The 16,912-nt window shown below is 36.2% G+C and overlaps 1 pseudogene; it reads right to left on the bottom strand.

The window, feature by feature from the left end:
- Positions 1 to 206: 206 nt before the first annotated feature.
- On the bottom strand, positions 207 to 3,809 carry LOC149188707 (caffeoylshikimate esterase-like; annotated as a pseudogene).
- Between the last annotated feature and the right edge of the window lie 13,103 nt (positions 3,810 to 16,912).

The following is a 16,912-nucleotide window of genomic DNA, read 5'->3' as shown; positions in this document are numbered from 1 at the left end:
CAACTAACCTAATACTAATCTAATAGTTTAATATAAATGGATTAAATCCATGGTACATAGTTCAAAGCAATAAGTATGTCCAATTGTGTAAATCAAATTAGACATAAATGTTTTCCGTAGTTAAGAAAAACCAATGCCATAAAAATTTCCATACACGTGTTTTTTTTGTTATTTCAACTCTGATAATGGTGCGCAACCTATTGCCGTTACAGCAAATGGTCAGTTCCAGCGTGCAAAACGCTTTTCACAATGCACCCCATGACACACCCCTTTGCCGTTTATTATACGATTTTATCGTTATAATCACTCCTGCTCACTTCCCCTTGCACATTGCAATGCGTACTCCATTTACTTGAACTTATTTAATTGGTGACCAAGATAGGCCATCATTCGCAACCTTTCGTTCTCTTTCCGCTACCATCCTGGCGGACTCTATGGAATCGGAATTGTTCTCTACATGGGTGTTTTTAGGGCACCCTACTGCTCTACTTCTCTTGCTCAACCACGCAATGATGTATGAGAATACCAATTTTGTGTTCTCTGGAGGTTATCCATATGTCAATCCATGCCACATATCGGGGTACTGTTTCAGAGTCTTGTCTATGCTCTTGGCAAAATCATACAGTGATTTGCTCACAGATGGGTCTGTCACTTTATCAGCTTCACCATGAACAATCAGAAAAGGCAAGCTCACATGCATCATATAATTCATTATGACCATGACAACCCATTTAGTTAACGGGTTTATTAAAGGTAGCCACAGAAAAATTGCAGATTGAATTAAATGTTCGAATGCAGTACCTCGTCCAGCCATTTCTCTATGTCTAGACTGATCATGAGAAGCTCGTAAGCCGTTTTTAGATGAGGTTGACCTTGATAAGCATACAGATTTTCTCGAATTTGTGCTTAGGTACAGATATTAGAGAAAATAAAAACCATGAAAATTAATAAGAAAGTCTACAGGAAACAAATTAGCAATACGATTCATTACCTTCTGTCTCATTTTCGGTTCCTTGAAGCCAACGACTACAATATCCCCAGTAGGTACGAACTTCCACGTTGGGATTATTGCAGTTAGCTTCTTCAATATGTTTATAACAAGGGGGTGAGGCTTTAACTCTCTGATATCTGTTGCAACAATAAACAAGGTGAACGCTAATATAATGATTCAACCATGCAATGTGAAATATTAATATAATTTATACCTTGCACATAGGTGCAACAAGAACATCTCCACTCCAATAGTTAGGCTGCTTTCTATGGATGAAAAGTGCCACTACTTCTCTCATTGATTCTCCATAAAGGAACCTCGCTTTCTCCCTATACTCAGCGCGTTCTGCAATGTAACTATCATACTTTCTTATGACCACTAGTAACTGCATAACTTGATTCTTCCAGTGGACATTAATTACCCTCATATCTAAATATATTGCATCCATGGAAAGTCCCAATAATACATATCAGCGACAGTCCTGAAAAAAGTTGTACAATCCGTTACAAGGTCATCAAAGTTTTTTATCTAACAACGTGTTCTAGCAAATTTTCGATGCCCTTCATAATTTATACCAAATACTGAAAACCCTACCTTTGCATGCCTCATTCTTGTGTCTGATAATAGGTCTAATTGGGTTATTAATTTCAGAGCTAAATTAATACGAAATTTTGGTAAAGGCACTAACAAATATTGTTCATTCATGAACATCCTCATCATATTTACTTGTATTATTCCAGGGAAAGGAGTTAGAAGTACCTTCCATGAAAATGATGCACTCCGTGCCATAACCTGCAAGCACAAGAAGAAAACAAATTACACAACAAAAACTCAAAATCCTTAACGAATTTACAAAGTCGTGAATCCATGGATTAGTGACTAGGTTGCGGTATGATGTGGACAACGAATTGGGAAGCTAACCATGGTAGAGACATATGACGACTTTGGCTTTCTTATCTGCAGGTAACCATCTGCAAGTAAATAGCTTCACTCCTCATGAACTTTCAATGAACTCCTGGATGAGGATCGCATTTAAAGAACATTAGTAGTGGAAATTTATCAGTCTCGTGAGACACTGACCCGATATCAAAATCTCACCTTCACAGCTATTGATTATTTTAGTTTAATAACAAAATAATAATCATTTCATATGTACAATAAACCACTTTTCTCGAGACATGAGAACTTGCCTAAGATCTTGGCTAGGATTCTCTTTAAGTGCTTTCTTTTATAAAATTTTTACTTTCATAAATATATTTCCAAAAGAATTTCATCCCTTTCAACACAATTTGTATAGAAATTTGATCCTCTCAACAATGAATAACTTTAAAAGTTCAATTTACAAACTATTTCTTTTATGTTACTGCCATTATTTACCTCTTCATAGTCGATGAGACCACTGAGTTTTCCATCCCTGACATGTATGCCACCGCCTGGAAATGAAAAAGAGTAGATTCAGATACTGTCATAGAAAGGTTAACGTATCTCCGTAGTTGCCACACAATAATCTTTGAACTGCAGAAATAAAGAACTTAAAGATTGGCTCCACAGTTGCAACCCTGACATTGATGCAGGAGCATCCAACGGAGGGAAGGACATGGCTGGAGTTTGTCTTGTTCAAAATAGTTTGAGTTTCATTAGTTTTTTAATTTTCTAGGAATGGTTGTCTCAGCTACTGACAATGGTTGCTTACGTAATTTTTTTTTTCTCTTAGTTTTATTTAGAATTTGTTTTAATTTACAAAGCAAGTAAAGATAGTTATTCAGGAATTGTTTTAATATAATCACTGGCAGTTCTGTTAACTGCCCAATGTTCTCTACAAAACAGAAGGAAAAAGAAACAGATGTAATCATTTTGCCATAATAGAAGAAACACAGGGAAAATAAAGAAATATTTTTTGAATACAAAACCATCTAAAACCATTCATGCTACAATCCTAAATTCATTTCTATTTTATATAGTTAAATTATTTTTCATTTTCCATCAACAAAGCTAATATACACAAGTGAACAGCAAGCATAAGGGTGATGAGAGCTGTCAAACAAACCACAGTGCCAATAGAATGAAGATACGAAGGATTCGAGCAAGCTATTGTTACAAAGACAAGATTCAGGTACCGAAATCAAACACATTCCAAATTTCCATTGCATAATGTAAACAAATGAATTTCCAGTAAAAATACAATCATAAATATATATATTTTTCAAGAAGTCGAAACATTATAGTGCATTGGTCAAGGACCAGCAAACAGTGTCGAAATAACCAGATTACAAAACCCTCACAAGACCATTACAGGGCCATTTAATTACATGTATAAGTTATAAACAACAGAGTTGCACGCATACGGTGGAGCCAAAGGCGCATTGCCCAAAACCACAAAGACCACCCAATTACAACCTTAGCTCATAAAACCCTATGAATAGTAAGCCCTCAAACAAATAAAAAATAGATATCAAGGGATGACCTTACCCATTTTAGATGTAGGAGACTGGCGCAAGAACCACGAGCAGGCCATCATCCACCTACACAGGCCACCCATCATGGCGTTAGCAATTGACACAGAGGGAGCCACAACTATAACAACGAAAAACGACTGAAACAGAGTGCGGAGTTGTGGAAACTTACCAGGGCAGAGTCTAACTTGGACAAGCCACCAGTGGAGCCACGGAGCCGAGGTCACAACCATAGAGTCACCCGCTGCCACAGAGGAGCAGAGGCCATCAACACCTGAGTGAAATGGAGTACAGAGAAACAACAAGGAAGGAGAACATACCTTCAGAAAACTACTAAAAGGAAACCGGAAGCCAAGCGACCCCATAGTTGCAACTTGTAGCAAAAACATAGAATCATTAACCAGTGAAGACAGTGCACAGAGAAGAGACAAATGACCAGAGACTGAAACTTAAAAAACAAGCAGAGTCGAGTAGAAGTCGATAGAGGGAACTGATACCGAGGGTTTCACACCCCGTAACTAGCACAAAACGAGCACAAAATGAGTGAGGCATCACTCACAAGTGGATACCCACATCTTATAGCAGACCAGGCATAGCCAGAATGAGAACAAAAGTAAATGACTGAGTAAAACCTCGCATAGCAGACCCCGGAACCTCACCAGCAGCATAGCAACACAACAAAAACAAACAACGACAAATGAAATGAATAGCTAGTGTTTCAAGGCATAGAAGGAGCGGGTAGGAGCAGAGCCCAGGACCTAGACACATGTCCTCATCTCCACATGCCAACAATACACCGCATTAAATTCAACCAACCAGCATATAATAAAACAAACCAATCAATGCATATATCATTAACCATCATAGTTAACACTTAGCCGAAGGTCATAGGGGCTGGACCCATCAAATTTTGGTATCAGAGCAAGAACAACTAACTGATAAAATGGAAGCTAGAAGAAGAGGTCATGGCAGAGCTATTCTGAGAGTAGTAGATGAGGGGTTGAGGGAAGAGATTAGGATCCTGAATGGCTGTTTGGCGGTAGTGGAAGCAGGAAGAAGAAAGGATCCAAAAGTAAGAGATGACAGTGAGGAGGAGGCTGTAGTTACAATAGATGGATCAGATGAAAACGGACCTGAAATAAAATTGTTAAGGTCAGTCTTGTTGGATAGCAGTAAGCCAAAGCTAGAAATTCTGAATTATGATGGTAGTTTGTCCACAGAAGTGTTGTTGGACTAGATTAGTGAGCTGGAAAAGTATTTTGAATGTGAAGAGGTTAGCAAAGATAGGCGAGTTAAATTCGCTGCTACTAAGTTGAAAGGACACGCAGCCTTATGGTGGGACAGTGTCCAAGCAGAGAGGAGAAAATTGAATAAGTTACCAATTAAAAAGTGGACTAGAATGGTCACTAAGATGAAGGGCAGGTTTTTTTCCCAAAGATTACCAGATTGGTCTACATTGATAGGTACAAAATTTGAAAAATAGAGGAATGACGGTGAAAGAATATACCAAAGAGTTTTATCGGGTGAACTTGAGAGCTGGTTATACTGAAGACACCCCAGCAAAACAACTAGATTTTTGAATAGCCTAAGGCTGGAAATATTGGATGAAATAAGTATTCTTTCTCTGAAAACCGTAAAAGAAGCATACCAGGGTGTCTTAAAGGTGGAATAAAAGATCACAAGAAAGTAGAATGCCAGGAGAGGACAAAGAGCAGGCAGAGCAAAAGGACAATCGTTTGGCAGAGGAAGGATTGCCAATAACAGTGAAGAGGGCAGTAGTTCAAAAACCTCAGGGACAACAGAAAACGAGGGAAGCACTAGAAGAGGAAGGGGGAATGGCAGAGGCAGAGGAGCTACCTACCAATGCTACAAGTGCCACAAGTGGGAGCACAGATCCTTTGAGTGTCCCGAAGGAGAACACGCTGGTCAAAGAGGAGCATATGTTGCTCAGACAGAAGAAGCGGAGGCACCGCCTCAAGAGGTAGAAAATGCACCAGAGACAGGAGAGGCCTTAGTCTTGAATAAGGTCTTGTTGAAACCAGCAAAAGAAACAACTGAACAAACCCAAAGAAAGGCATTATTCCGAACTGTGTGCAAGTCACATGGCAAATGTTGCAAACTGATTATAGACATTAGAAGCACTGATAATCTGGTTGAAATAGAGATGGTGGAGAAATTGGGTTTAAAACGACTGAAGCATCCAACTCCTTACAAGGTTTCGTTGTTACAGAAGGTCATAAATTGCTGGTTTATGCGCAGTGTGAGGTGGAATTCCATATTAGCAAATATAGGGACAAAGTTATTTGTGACATCATGCCCATGGATGTGTGACATATTATGCTAGGTAGACTGTGGCAGTATGACCTAAAAGTTGCTCATGATGGGAAGAAAAATTGTTACAAGTTTGTTAAGGATGGGATTAAGCATATGCTAGTGCCTATCAAGGAGGAGGAAACAACAGAGACTAGTTGAAAAAAAGTACTATTGGTGGGTGGAAAACAATTTTTAAAACAGATTGAAGATGACAAAGTGAAATATGCTATTGTAAGGAGACCAAGAACAATGTTGTTGCACATTGAAATTTCTTATTTACCTACAGAAATCCAGGAAATGTTGCAGGAATTCAGCGACATTGTGGTGGACGATTTACCAGATAAATTGCCACCAAAGCGGAGTATCAGTCATCACATAGATTTCATTCCTGGAGCTAGTTTACTGAACAAAGCTGCTTACTAGATGAGCCCCAAAGACAACGAGGAGATTAGAAAACAGGTACAGGAATTACTGGATAAGGGACTGATTCAAGAGAGCTTGAGACCATGTGCAGTTCTGACAGATCTTGCTCCCAAGAAAGGAGGCAAATGGTGGATGTGCACGGATTCGCGAGAAATAAACAAGATTACGATCAGGTACAGGTTTCCATTGCCACGAATGGACGATATGATAGACTATTTGAGTGGAGCAGCATATTTTTCGAAGATAGATATGAAGAGTGGATACCACCAGATTAGAATTTGGGAAGGGGATGAATGGAAAACAACTTTCAAGACTAATGAATGGCTGATGATGCAATTTCGGTTAAGTAATGCACCTAGTACTTTTATGTGCCTGATGAACGAAATGTTGAAGGAGTTCATTGGGAAATTTGTGATTGTGTATCTTGACGATATACTGATTTTCAGCAAAACCAGGGAGGAAAATTTTCAACATGTTCGATATGTTCTGGAAAAGTTGCAGAAAAACAAGTTGTTGATAAATCTGAAGAAATGCACTTTCTTTCAGAAGGAGTTGGTCCATTTGGGTTTCGTGATTGCAGAGAATGAGCTAAAAATGGACCTAGAAAAATTTGCAGCTATACTTAGCTGGCCATCACCTAAGCTTTTGTTCGATGTTCGAAGTTTTCATGGGTTGGCAAGTTTTTATCATAAGTTTATAAGGGATTTCAGTGGAATCTGTGCACCTATGTTGGATACAATCAAGAAGGCAAGTCAACCTTTCCAGCGGACTGAAGCTACGGAAAAGAGCTTCTAGATATTGAAAAAGAAGATCATTGAGAGGACAATTTTGAGGCTACATGACTTCAACAAACTTTTTCAAGTTCGTTGTGATGCCAGTGGTACAACCATTGGGGCTGTACTTAGCCATGAAAAGAAACATGTTTCTTATTTCAGTGAAAAGTTGAATGAAAGCAGGTAGAAGTACTCATCTTATGGCAAGGAGTTCTATGCTGTCGTCCAAGCATTGAAGCATTAGAGGCACTATTTGTTGGGTAATGAGTTTGTTTTATTTTCTGATAATTCTGCATTGCAATACGTTATGCAGCAGCACAAGCTGAACCACAAGCTTGTGGGTTGAATACTTGTAGAGTTACACGTTTGTGTCGAAATATATTAGTGGGCAGGCCAACAAGGTAGCAGATGCATTGAGCAGGAGGTTTTTGCTCTTGTAGGAGAGCAAAATACAAGTGCTGGGTTTTAAACACCTGAAAAACTTTTATTAGAGGGACGTAGATTTTAAGGAGGCTTATGAAGCCCGCCAAAACCCTTTGATGAGGAATAATAGTCCATGGTTAGACTATACCCTACAGGAGAAGCTGCTGTTTAAGGGAGGACAATTGTGTATTCCTGACTGTTCGATGAGGGAGAACATCTTTCCGGAGAAACAGAGTGGAGGTCTTGCCAGGCATTTCAGCATTGATAAGACCTTAGATTAGCTCAGTGACTTTTATTATTGGCCAAGGATGTGAAGCGATGTGTAGCAATGTGTAACTAGGTGTAAAGTGCGTCAGCTGGCAAAAGGACACAGTCAGAATATAGGACTCTACACACCACTGCCTATTCCAGGTAGACCGTGGGACTCAGTCAGCTTGGACTTTGTCTTGGGTTTGCCAAGAACACAACATGGTCATGACTCTGTGATGGTGGTAGTGGACCAGTTCTAAAAAATGGCACATTTCATTCCTTGCAGGAAAACCAGTGATGCCACTCACGTAGCACACTTGTTTTTCACAGAGATTGTTAGGTTGCACAGCTTACCTAAGTCCATTGTCTCTGACAGGGATGTGAAATTCACAAGAAATTTCTGGCGCACCCCGTTGAAAAATCTAGACACACAGTTGAACTTCAGCTCTGCTTATCATCGATAGACGGATGGACAAATAGAGGTGGTGAACAGAAGTTTAGGAACCTCGCTGAGGAGTCTAGTGGGAGAAAATTCACATATGTGGGATCGGGTACTTGCCCAAGCAGAATTCGCTTACAATGATTCACCAAACCAAAGCATAGGAAGCAGTCCTTTTCAAATTGTGTACGAAATGCATCCCTGAGGAGTGCATGAACTGTGGGATTTGGGACAGCTAGAGAAAAGAAGTGATGACATGGAAGACTTTGCAAGGGCAATTAATGACCTACATGAGCAGGTGAAAATGAAATTACAGGACAACAGTCAAAAGTACAAGAAAAAAGCAGATCTGAAGTGACGTGAGGTACAATTTAATGTTGGAGATCAGGTTCTAACGCATCCACGCAGGGAAAGATTTCCTAAGGGAACATACAATAAAATGAAATTCAAAAAAATTGGACCTTGTGAAATTCGGCTCAAATTTTTTGCCAATGCTTATGAATTGCAATTACCTCTAGGTATTGCGATATCACCCATTTTTAATGTGGCATATTTATTCCCATACACTGCCAATCTCGAAGAGGACCGTTCGGCACAGCCGAAGCAGGACACCCAAGAAGGAATTGATTTGTGGATAAGACAAATGCCTATGGCTCAACCATTCGAAATCGAAGAAATTCTTGACACATAAGTGGCCAGGCGGACTAGGAAAAAGGATTACCTACAATACCTCGTCAAGTGGAAGAACCGCCCTATTAACGACAGTTCGTGGCTTGATGCTCAACAGATACAATGTGCAGAGTATTTTATCAAGGAGCTCATGGACCGGAGCCATGATTTTTCACCTAACTCGGGAGCCTGATGCAGGAGCATCCAACTGAGGGAAAGACATGGTGGGAGTTTGTCTTGTTCAAAACAGTTTGAGTTTCATTATTTTTTTTATTTTCTAGGAATGGCTGTCTCAACCAATGACAATGGTTTCTTACGTAATTGTTTTTTTTCTCGTAGTTTTATTTAGAATTTGTTTTAATTTACAAAGTAAGAAAAGACAGTTATTCAGGAACTGTTTTAATGTAACCACTGGCAGTTCTGCTAACTGCCCAGTGTTCTCTACAAAACAAAAGGAAAAAGCAACGAATGTAATCTTTTTTGCCATCATAGAAGAAATACAGAGAAAACATAGAAATCTTTTCTGAATACAAAAACATCTGAAACCATTCATGCTACAGTCCTAAATTCATTCCTATTTTATATTGTTAAATTATTTCTCTTTTTCCATCAACAAAGCTAATATACACAGGTGAACAGCAAGCATAAAGGTGAGGAGAGCTATCGGACAAACCATAGTGCCAACAAAACGAAGATACGAAGGGGTCGAGCAAGCTATTGTTACAAAGACAAGCTTCAGGTACCGAAATCAAACACATTCCAAATTTCCATTGCATAATGTAAACAAATGAATTTCCAGTAAAAATACAATCATAAATATATATATTTTTCAAGAAGTCGAAACATTACAACGCATTGGTCAAGGACTAACAAATACTGTCAAAATAACCAGATTACAAAACCCTCACAGGGCCATTATAGGGCCATTTAATTACATATATAAGTTACAAACAACAGAGTTGCATGCATACAGTGGAGCCACAGGCGCATTGCCCAGAACCGCAGAAACTAAGCTTGACTACAACCTCAACTCGTAAAACCCTATGAATAGTGAAACCTCGAACAAATAACAAACAGATATCAAGGGACGACCCTACCCGTTTCAGGTGTAGGACACTGATGCAAGAACCACGAGTAGGCCATCGTCCACCTGCACAGGCCACCCATCAGGCCGTTAGCAATTGACACAGAGGGAGCCACAACTATAACAACAAAAATGACTAAAACAGAGTGTGGAGCTGTGGAAACTTACCAAGGCAGAGTCTAACTTGGACAAGCCACTAGTGGAGCCATGGAGCCGAGGTCATAGCCATAGAGTCACCCACTGCCACAAAGGAGCAGAGGCCGTCAGCACCTGAGTGAAATGGAGTAAAGAGAAATAGCAGGGAAGGAGAACATACCTTCAGAAAATTGCTAAAAGGAAACCGGAAGCCAAACGACCCCATAGCTGCAACTTGTAGCAAAAACACAGAATAATTAACCTGTGAAGACAGTGCATGGAGAAGAGACAAATGACCAGAGACTGAAACTGAGAAAACAAGCAGAGCCGAGTAGAAGTCGACAAAGGGAACCGATACTGAGGGTTTCACACCCCGTAACCAGCACAGAATGAGCACAGAACGAGCGAGGCATTGCTCACAAGTGGAGACCCACATCTTACAACAAACCAGGGATATCCAGAACGAAAAAGAAGGCAAATGACAGAGTAAACCTTCGCATAATAGACCTCGGAACCTCACTAGTAGCATAGTAGTACAGTGAAAAGAAACAACGACAAATGAAATGAACAGCGAGTATTTCGAGGCATAGAAGGAGTGGGAAGGAGTAAAACTCGAAACCTGGACACTTGTCCTCATCTCCATAGGCCAATAGTACACCGCATTAAAGTCAACTAACCACCATATAATAAAACAAACTAATCAACCCATATATCATTAACCATCATAGTTAACACTTAGCTGAAGGTCGTAGGGGCTGGACCCATCAGACATGCATGTTCTGCGTTTCTTGCCACGCAATATTCTTCGAACTATACGACTAAAAGACTGGGTCCAACAATAAAGTAAGTCCCCGAAACCTTAACAGAATGTATGATAATAATACTATCAAATCTAGAATAAGTCGACTTTCTTCCAGTCTTATCAGTCTACGTTACGCTCTTAGCTGCATTCATCTCTTCTCAACATCGATTGTGTCTGAAATAGATGGAAATGGAGCTGTCTATGTTATGGAGTTTTTCAGTCAGCGAAATAATTGTTGGTTAAATTCTTTAAATATGTTTTTGTTATATAAATAGATTTATTCTCTGAAAATTTGTTGAGATAATTTAGAGTTCACAATTTAAACGTGTGATTCTAATATATCTCTGAACTAATTCAAATGAAAAATATTCGGGAAAAGTCCAACAAAGAACATATTTAATTGAAAAATATCTAAGAAAACTCCAAGATATATAACAAGGAACCAATTTAATTGAAAAATATCTAAGAAAACTCCAAAATATATAACAAATAGACTAAAGCAATGAATGATACCATACAGACAGATTTCTTATCATAGCAACTAAGGTCGTTGAGCAGGGAAGATCTCTCCAAAGTGTCAGAGAATATAATTGTGATCCAGCAGAGCGCTGAACCCAAACAAAGCGGTCAAATCTGTAGTCACCCAGCGATGAAAAACGTCTATCACTGATAACAGTTCTCGAATTCGGAACATGAATTTCAATGGTGTGTTTGACAGAGTGGATATGCAGCCACGCGATGAAATAATGATTCGATACCGTCCCTTTCCACGGTTTAAGATATTTTGGGGCACCTAATCCTCCTTGTTCAACGGCTCTGCAAACCTCTCGTTTTTCAGTGATTTTCAAAAAACCAAATCGAAAGGCCTGTCATTCTCGAAGTATCAATGGCAAATTACTCTTCTCTAAGAAAAACCCATTGACAGTAGGTCTTCACAGTAATAACCAAATTATATATAACTTTCCATACTAATTAAAAAAATGTAAGAGAGTGGATTTCGTGGAGTATAGGATTCTACGTTTCGTCTTGTAGTAATCCTTATACTAGGATTATGTGTTTCGTGTTTCAGTAATCGTCATACCTTCTAGGCTTCTACTGCGTAAATCCTTTGAATGGCAAAGATTAACCTTCATCTACATATATGTCGAATCTGTCATTGCAACAGACTGGAAGGCATTTAAAATATCATGTAAAGTCAACGTAATTTTATACAACCATTAACTGAGCAAGTAAATTGAAAGTGATTTTAAAATTTTTTGAAACATCAACTTAATTTTCTGAAACCAATACTCAATGGCCGTTGGGTATGTAAATTGGCCATTGGGTATGTAAATTGACTCCTCGAACTTACTGAAGGAGTCCATTTTTCCAAATAATTGGGAACTTGCTTTTACAAGGAATACCTTTCTCTGTAACGATGAAAATATAAGCTTAATCCTATTGGAGAATTGTGTTATGGAGTACTCAACTGTAAAGTTATTTATTAACGATTTTGTGAGGCGCGTAGCTGCACTCTCCTCTTTACAAAGTAAAGATACATTTCCTTCACCGGGAAGCAATGGCATGTGAGTCACTTGCGTTCCCTATCACTTCGAATTCATAATGATAGTGTTATTAAAAATCATTTAAGGTAACAGTTTGTTAGACGTGCAAAGTTCTATCTTTTAAAGTTAATTTATTTAATTTTGTATCACTATAATTTATTATATAATTGTTTGTAGATTTCTGTGATGTGGTTTTTGAGATTTTGGATTGGGGTATTCTACAGTATTCATTTTTATGATATCGAAGTGAGTCTAGAACAAGATTCTTCCCCAAGACTTACAAAAAAAGAAAAAAGATGTTATAAATATGATATGGAATGTTGTTAAAGTGGTAAGCCTACCAACTTAAGGTGAGTAATTTTCTTATTTTATTTTATTAAAACCTAAATTTTAATACATTTTCTTGTCATCTAGTAAATTTATAAGTTTTTATATATTTTTTGTCTTTTGTTTTATATTTTATATCTAACTATGATATTGTTAAACTTTAGATATATCCTTCTTTTTTTTTCACTTATTTTTGTGTATGTCTATGTTAAAAAAAATTGCAAGAAAACATAAGAGTTTCTAGGGTAAACACACACTTCAAAAGTAAAAAAACTCACCTATTTCAAAGGTTTTAATATAGATTTTGCATTAGCTATCTCAATGGAAAGTTACTTTATTAAAAATTAATTTTTGAGTTAAAATATTTATTTTCATTAAGTTACTTTTTAAAAAGAGTCTAGGCAACTTTAAGCTAGAGAAAATTTATTTTTAGTGTATTTCACATAAATTATAAAACCTAACCATTATAAGATAGGTTCAATGTTTTTATTTTTATTTTATCAATTTTTGCAAGATATTTTAATTTATAAAGTAATTTCATTCTAAAAGTGGTTCTTACTCATTTATAAAAAACAAGTGACTTCATGTTAAGGTATCTTATTTGTAAAAATTAGCTTATGGGAAAAATTAAGAAGGACAATAGAAATCTAATCAATCTTATTGTGAATTTATCACCTATCATATGGCACTTTAGTTTTCTTTTGTGCATATGTTGAAAAAGGCACAACTTTAACATTTGAAGTCTATTTTTAGTGTCATTTTTTTTAAACTCCCTATTTCTTCACAAGGTTTTTGTCCAAATATTTAATTAAACCATATTACTTAGATAGCTTATAATAGTTATTCTAAGTGATCTTTTTCTTATAATTTCAAAGTATTTCTCTTAAAAATCTGCTATGGAGAATGTACTATGATGTAAATGACTTTACATAATTACCTTGGGAAAAAAGCTACCCCTAATAATGTCTCAAAAAAGGTCATAGTATAATAAAAATGATGAAGAACATGGATTAACTGAAATTTCCATCTCTAGTATGACTTAGATGAAATTTAGGAAAATTTGGAAATCATATTTCCATCTCTAGTATGACTTAGATGAAATTTAGGAAAATTTGGAAATCATATTTCCATCTCTAGTATGACTTAGATGAAATTTAGGAAAATTTGGAAATCATACTTGGTAAACACATTGAGATTTTTTCCCACGAGCTTGAAAACTAATTGGTTTCTTTAAATTATGATCATTTCTCTTGTATTGAATATTATCTAGCTAAGCTCAAAACACTCAAACTTTTACTTGAAGTCTATAAAATAAAAAATAACGATGTTAAGTATGTATATGTTATTTTCATTATGCCTGATAGTGCATATTTTATTTTAGCAACTACTTTTCGCTCCACTAAAGAAGATACGGAGTATTCTTACACACCACTATCTCTTGAATCATTTTGTGATTCTTTGATTAAAGAGAAAGATAATTTTTTGCATCTTGGGGTGATCAGCCCTGTAGGTACAACTAGCAAATCCTAACGGCCCTAGAAAATGATAGATTCAAGCATATAAACAGCTAACATCCCCGCAACAGCTAGCAAAACAAGAATTCCAAATCCTCTCATCTAGCTTCTACTCCCAATGGTGACAATGGACCAAAATAAAAAAGTAATAACACTTAGAGACAATGCAATTTTTTAGGAAGAGGGTCATATAGAGTCTATTATTTCAAGAATATGATGGATTTAGAAGAAAAAATGTATAAGAAAGGCATCAATATTAATTCTTAGAGTCACAAGCTCCTATCCTGTCAAATCCCATGTGATTTGTGTGTTGTAGGTTCAAGATGAATGGACCCAATTTTGAACTCATATTCTCATAGACATGCACTTTTTTGCTCTTATTTTCTCCTTTAATGTAACATCTACTTATTTGCTAATGGATTACATGTTAATTTTAAACCATTTTTTCTACTCTTAATTAATGTAATATCAAATAAATTTTTGTTATTGATGATAGATTTCTTAGTGTTGTAGGGTCCATAATAGTTCAACTAGATGATGATCATTTAGTGATGTATAATGTTTTCCAAGTATTTCCTATGATATCATATCAATATATCTAATCAGTCATTCAACTGAATGTAAAATAATAGAGTCTTTACCTCACCACGTTGTAATCAAGGATTTAAAAGATCCTAAGCATGTCTTACCAATTAGTCTTGATCATATTACCATGTTGTCCATATTTGAAAACTTTGGGTCATCATTTTTTATTTCTTGTAGTGATGGATTGAGAAGAATTTGGTGTGAGAGATTTGATTGTCTAAACTATCACTCATTGTAGCAACTATATAATAAAAACATTCTGAGCAGTCTTCCTTCCATTTCTTGCAAGGATGATGGTTGTGCTAATTGTGTTCCTATCAAACATCATAAAGATAGTTTTGAAAAATGTGCTTCTTGGCATGTCTTAATCCAATTATATATTTTTCATAATAATTAGTGTGGTGTGCTTCCTTTTCCTTCTTTCTTTGGGTTCAAGTACTTTTTAACTTTCATTGATGACTTTTTTAATATTTTTGGGCATGTCTTTTTATTATAATTCCCTCGTAAAAAACCAATTAGGACATCAATTATAGAAGTTAGGGATATAAAATAGAGGCAAATATGTTAACAATAAATTTACAAGTTACTACATTGCATAAGGCATTCAGATAAAACATGTTGTTCAATATACACCACAAAAAAATGGTGTTGTTGAGAGAAATAATTGCACATAAGAGGAAATGGAAAACTATATGATAAGAGATTACATCCTCATTCTAGGTGGAAGCCATTAATTATGACAATTACATAGTCAATAACGTCCCCATATAGGCTTTAAAAAATATAACACCTAAAGAAGCATGGAGTAAAATTAAACCAAAAGTGTGTTTTTTTCATTTTCTTTTAGTAAGACTTTGGCTCACATTCTTGATGAGAAAATGAATTCATTATAGGCTAAAAAGTGAGAATTGAATTTCTATTGGATATTTTGAAGATGTAAAAGTCATATACTTCTTCAATCTAATTCCATTGATTTTTTTATTGGAAGAGATTTTAAGTTTGATGAAAGTGTCTGAGCATACAAGCATAATATGGCATTTATGCCATCTTAGACTTGCAATCCAGCTTTAGCATTTACACCATATGGTGAATGTATGAAGATGGGTTACACTTTTGGGCAAAATGTGGTGATGAAATTTTAAAAATTTCCTCTTTTATCAAATTGAAGCCCTCAAAATTCATATAAGCATTGCAAATTTTGATTCAGAGTAAAAAGACAATATGTGGAGAATTATGTTTTTGTCCTGATGACAATTTTTGCAAAAAATTTAATGTCTTATTATCTCTAAATTCTCCATTAAATGCAATACTTATCCTTGCAAATTTTCACACATCTTAAGAGGTATGTGTGTGTTTGTGTAGCATAACTTAGTCTAAAATGTGTAATTTTTAAAAATAATATATATGAGCATTCTCTTGTCACAAACCTCTTCACAAATAGTACACAATTTTTTATTTTATTTTTTATGTTAACCATCTCTATTAACAACAAGGAATATTGTATTCTTCTAATCTGCTTGTTGTTCTATTAGCCATTCCCTACTTGATTTTTCTTTTTTCAAGAAAGGATTTACAAAGTAATCATAACCTTTACCACGTATTAAACATGAACTTATTTGAGATGTATTTACCTTTCCTACATACCTTACTGAAGGCTTCACATATGCCCCACACTTTTCCCTAATATACATCTTCAATAGGACTTCAAGAAAGCTTGCTATGTAAATTTGTTTATATTTATGGTATATCCCTGTCCTAATTAATCAACTTAGGGTTAAATGAAATGTTGTAACTTTGTATTTAATTATCATATCATTAAATTATCATGCCACTTAGTATTATATCCCTTGGACCATGATTCCTATTGAGCGCTAAACTTCTTAAAAGCGTAAACCTAGAGATGTTGATAATGGTGTATTTATATAATGTTTAGTCCCTAGATCGTAAGTCTTTATTTCACAGTACATGGTTTAAGCATTTCATACGTGAAATCATATGATGTAGAGGGCATCTTGTTTGGGGATTCGAGCGACCACTATTTTTTATCCAACACGTCAAGCACCGTATGCCTATCACATGGGTTGCAGAATTAATTTTTCATTGACGAATAGGATGCATCGAGGAAATCTGACGATTTGTCGCATATTGTTTAAACCCTAAATCCCCAAATTCACCCTTCCCTTTGTCA

This window comes from Pinus tabuliformis, chromosome 3_1 (assembly GCF_031772625.1).
Source record: "Pinus tabuliformis cultivar Carrire ecotype Pingquan chromosome 3_1, CPIR1, whole genome shotgun sequence".
NCBI lineage: Eukaryota > Viridiplantae > Streptophyta > Pinopsida > Pinales > Pinaceae > Pinus > Pinus tabuliformis.
This window is presented reverse-complemented; position numbering and strand designations above follow the sequence as displayed.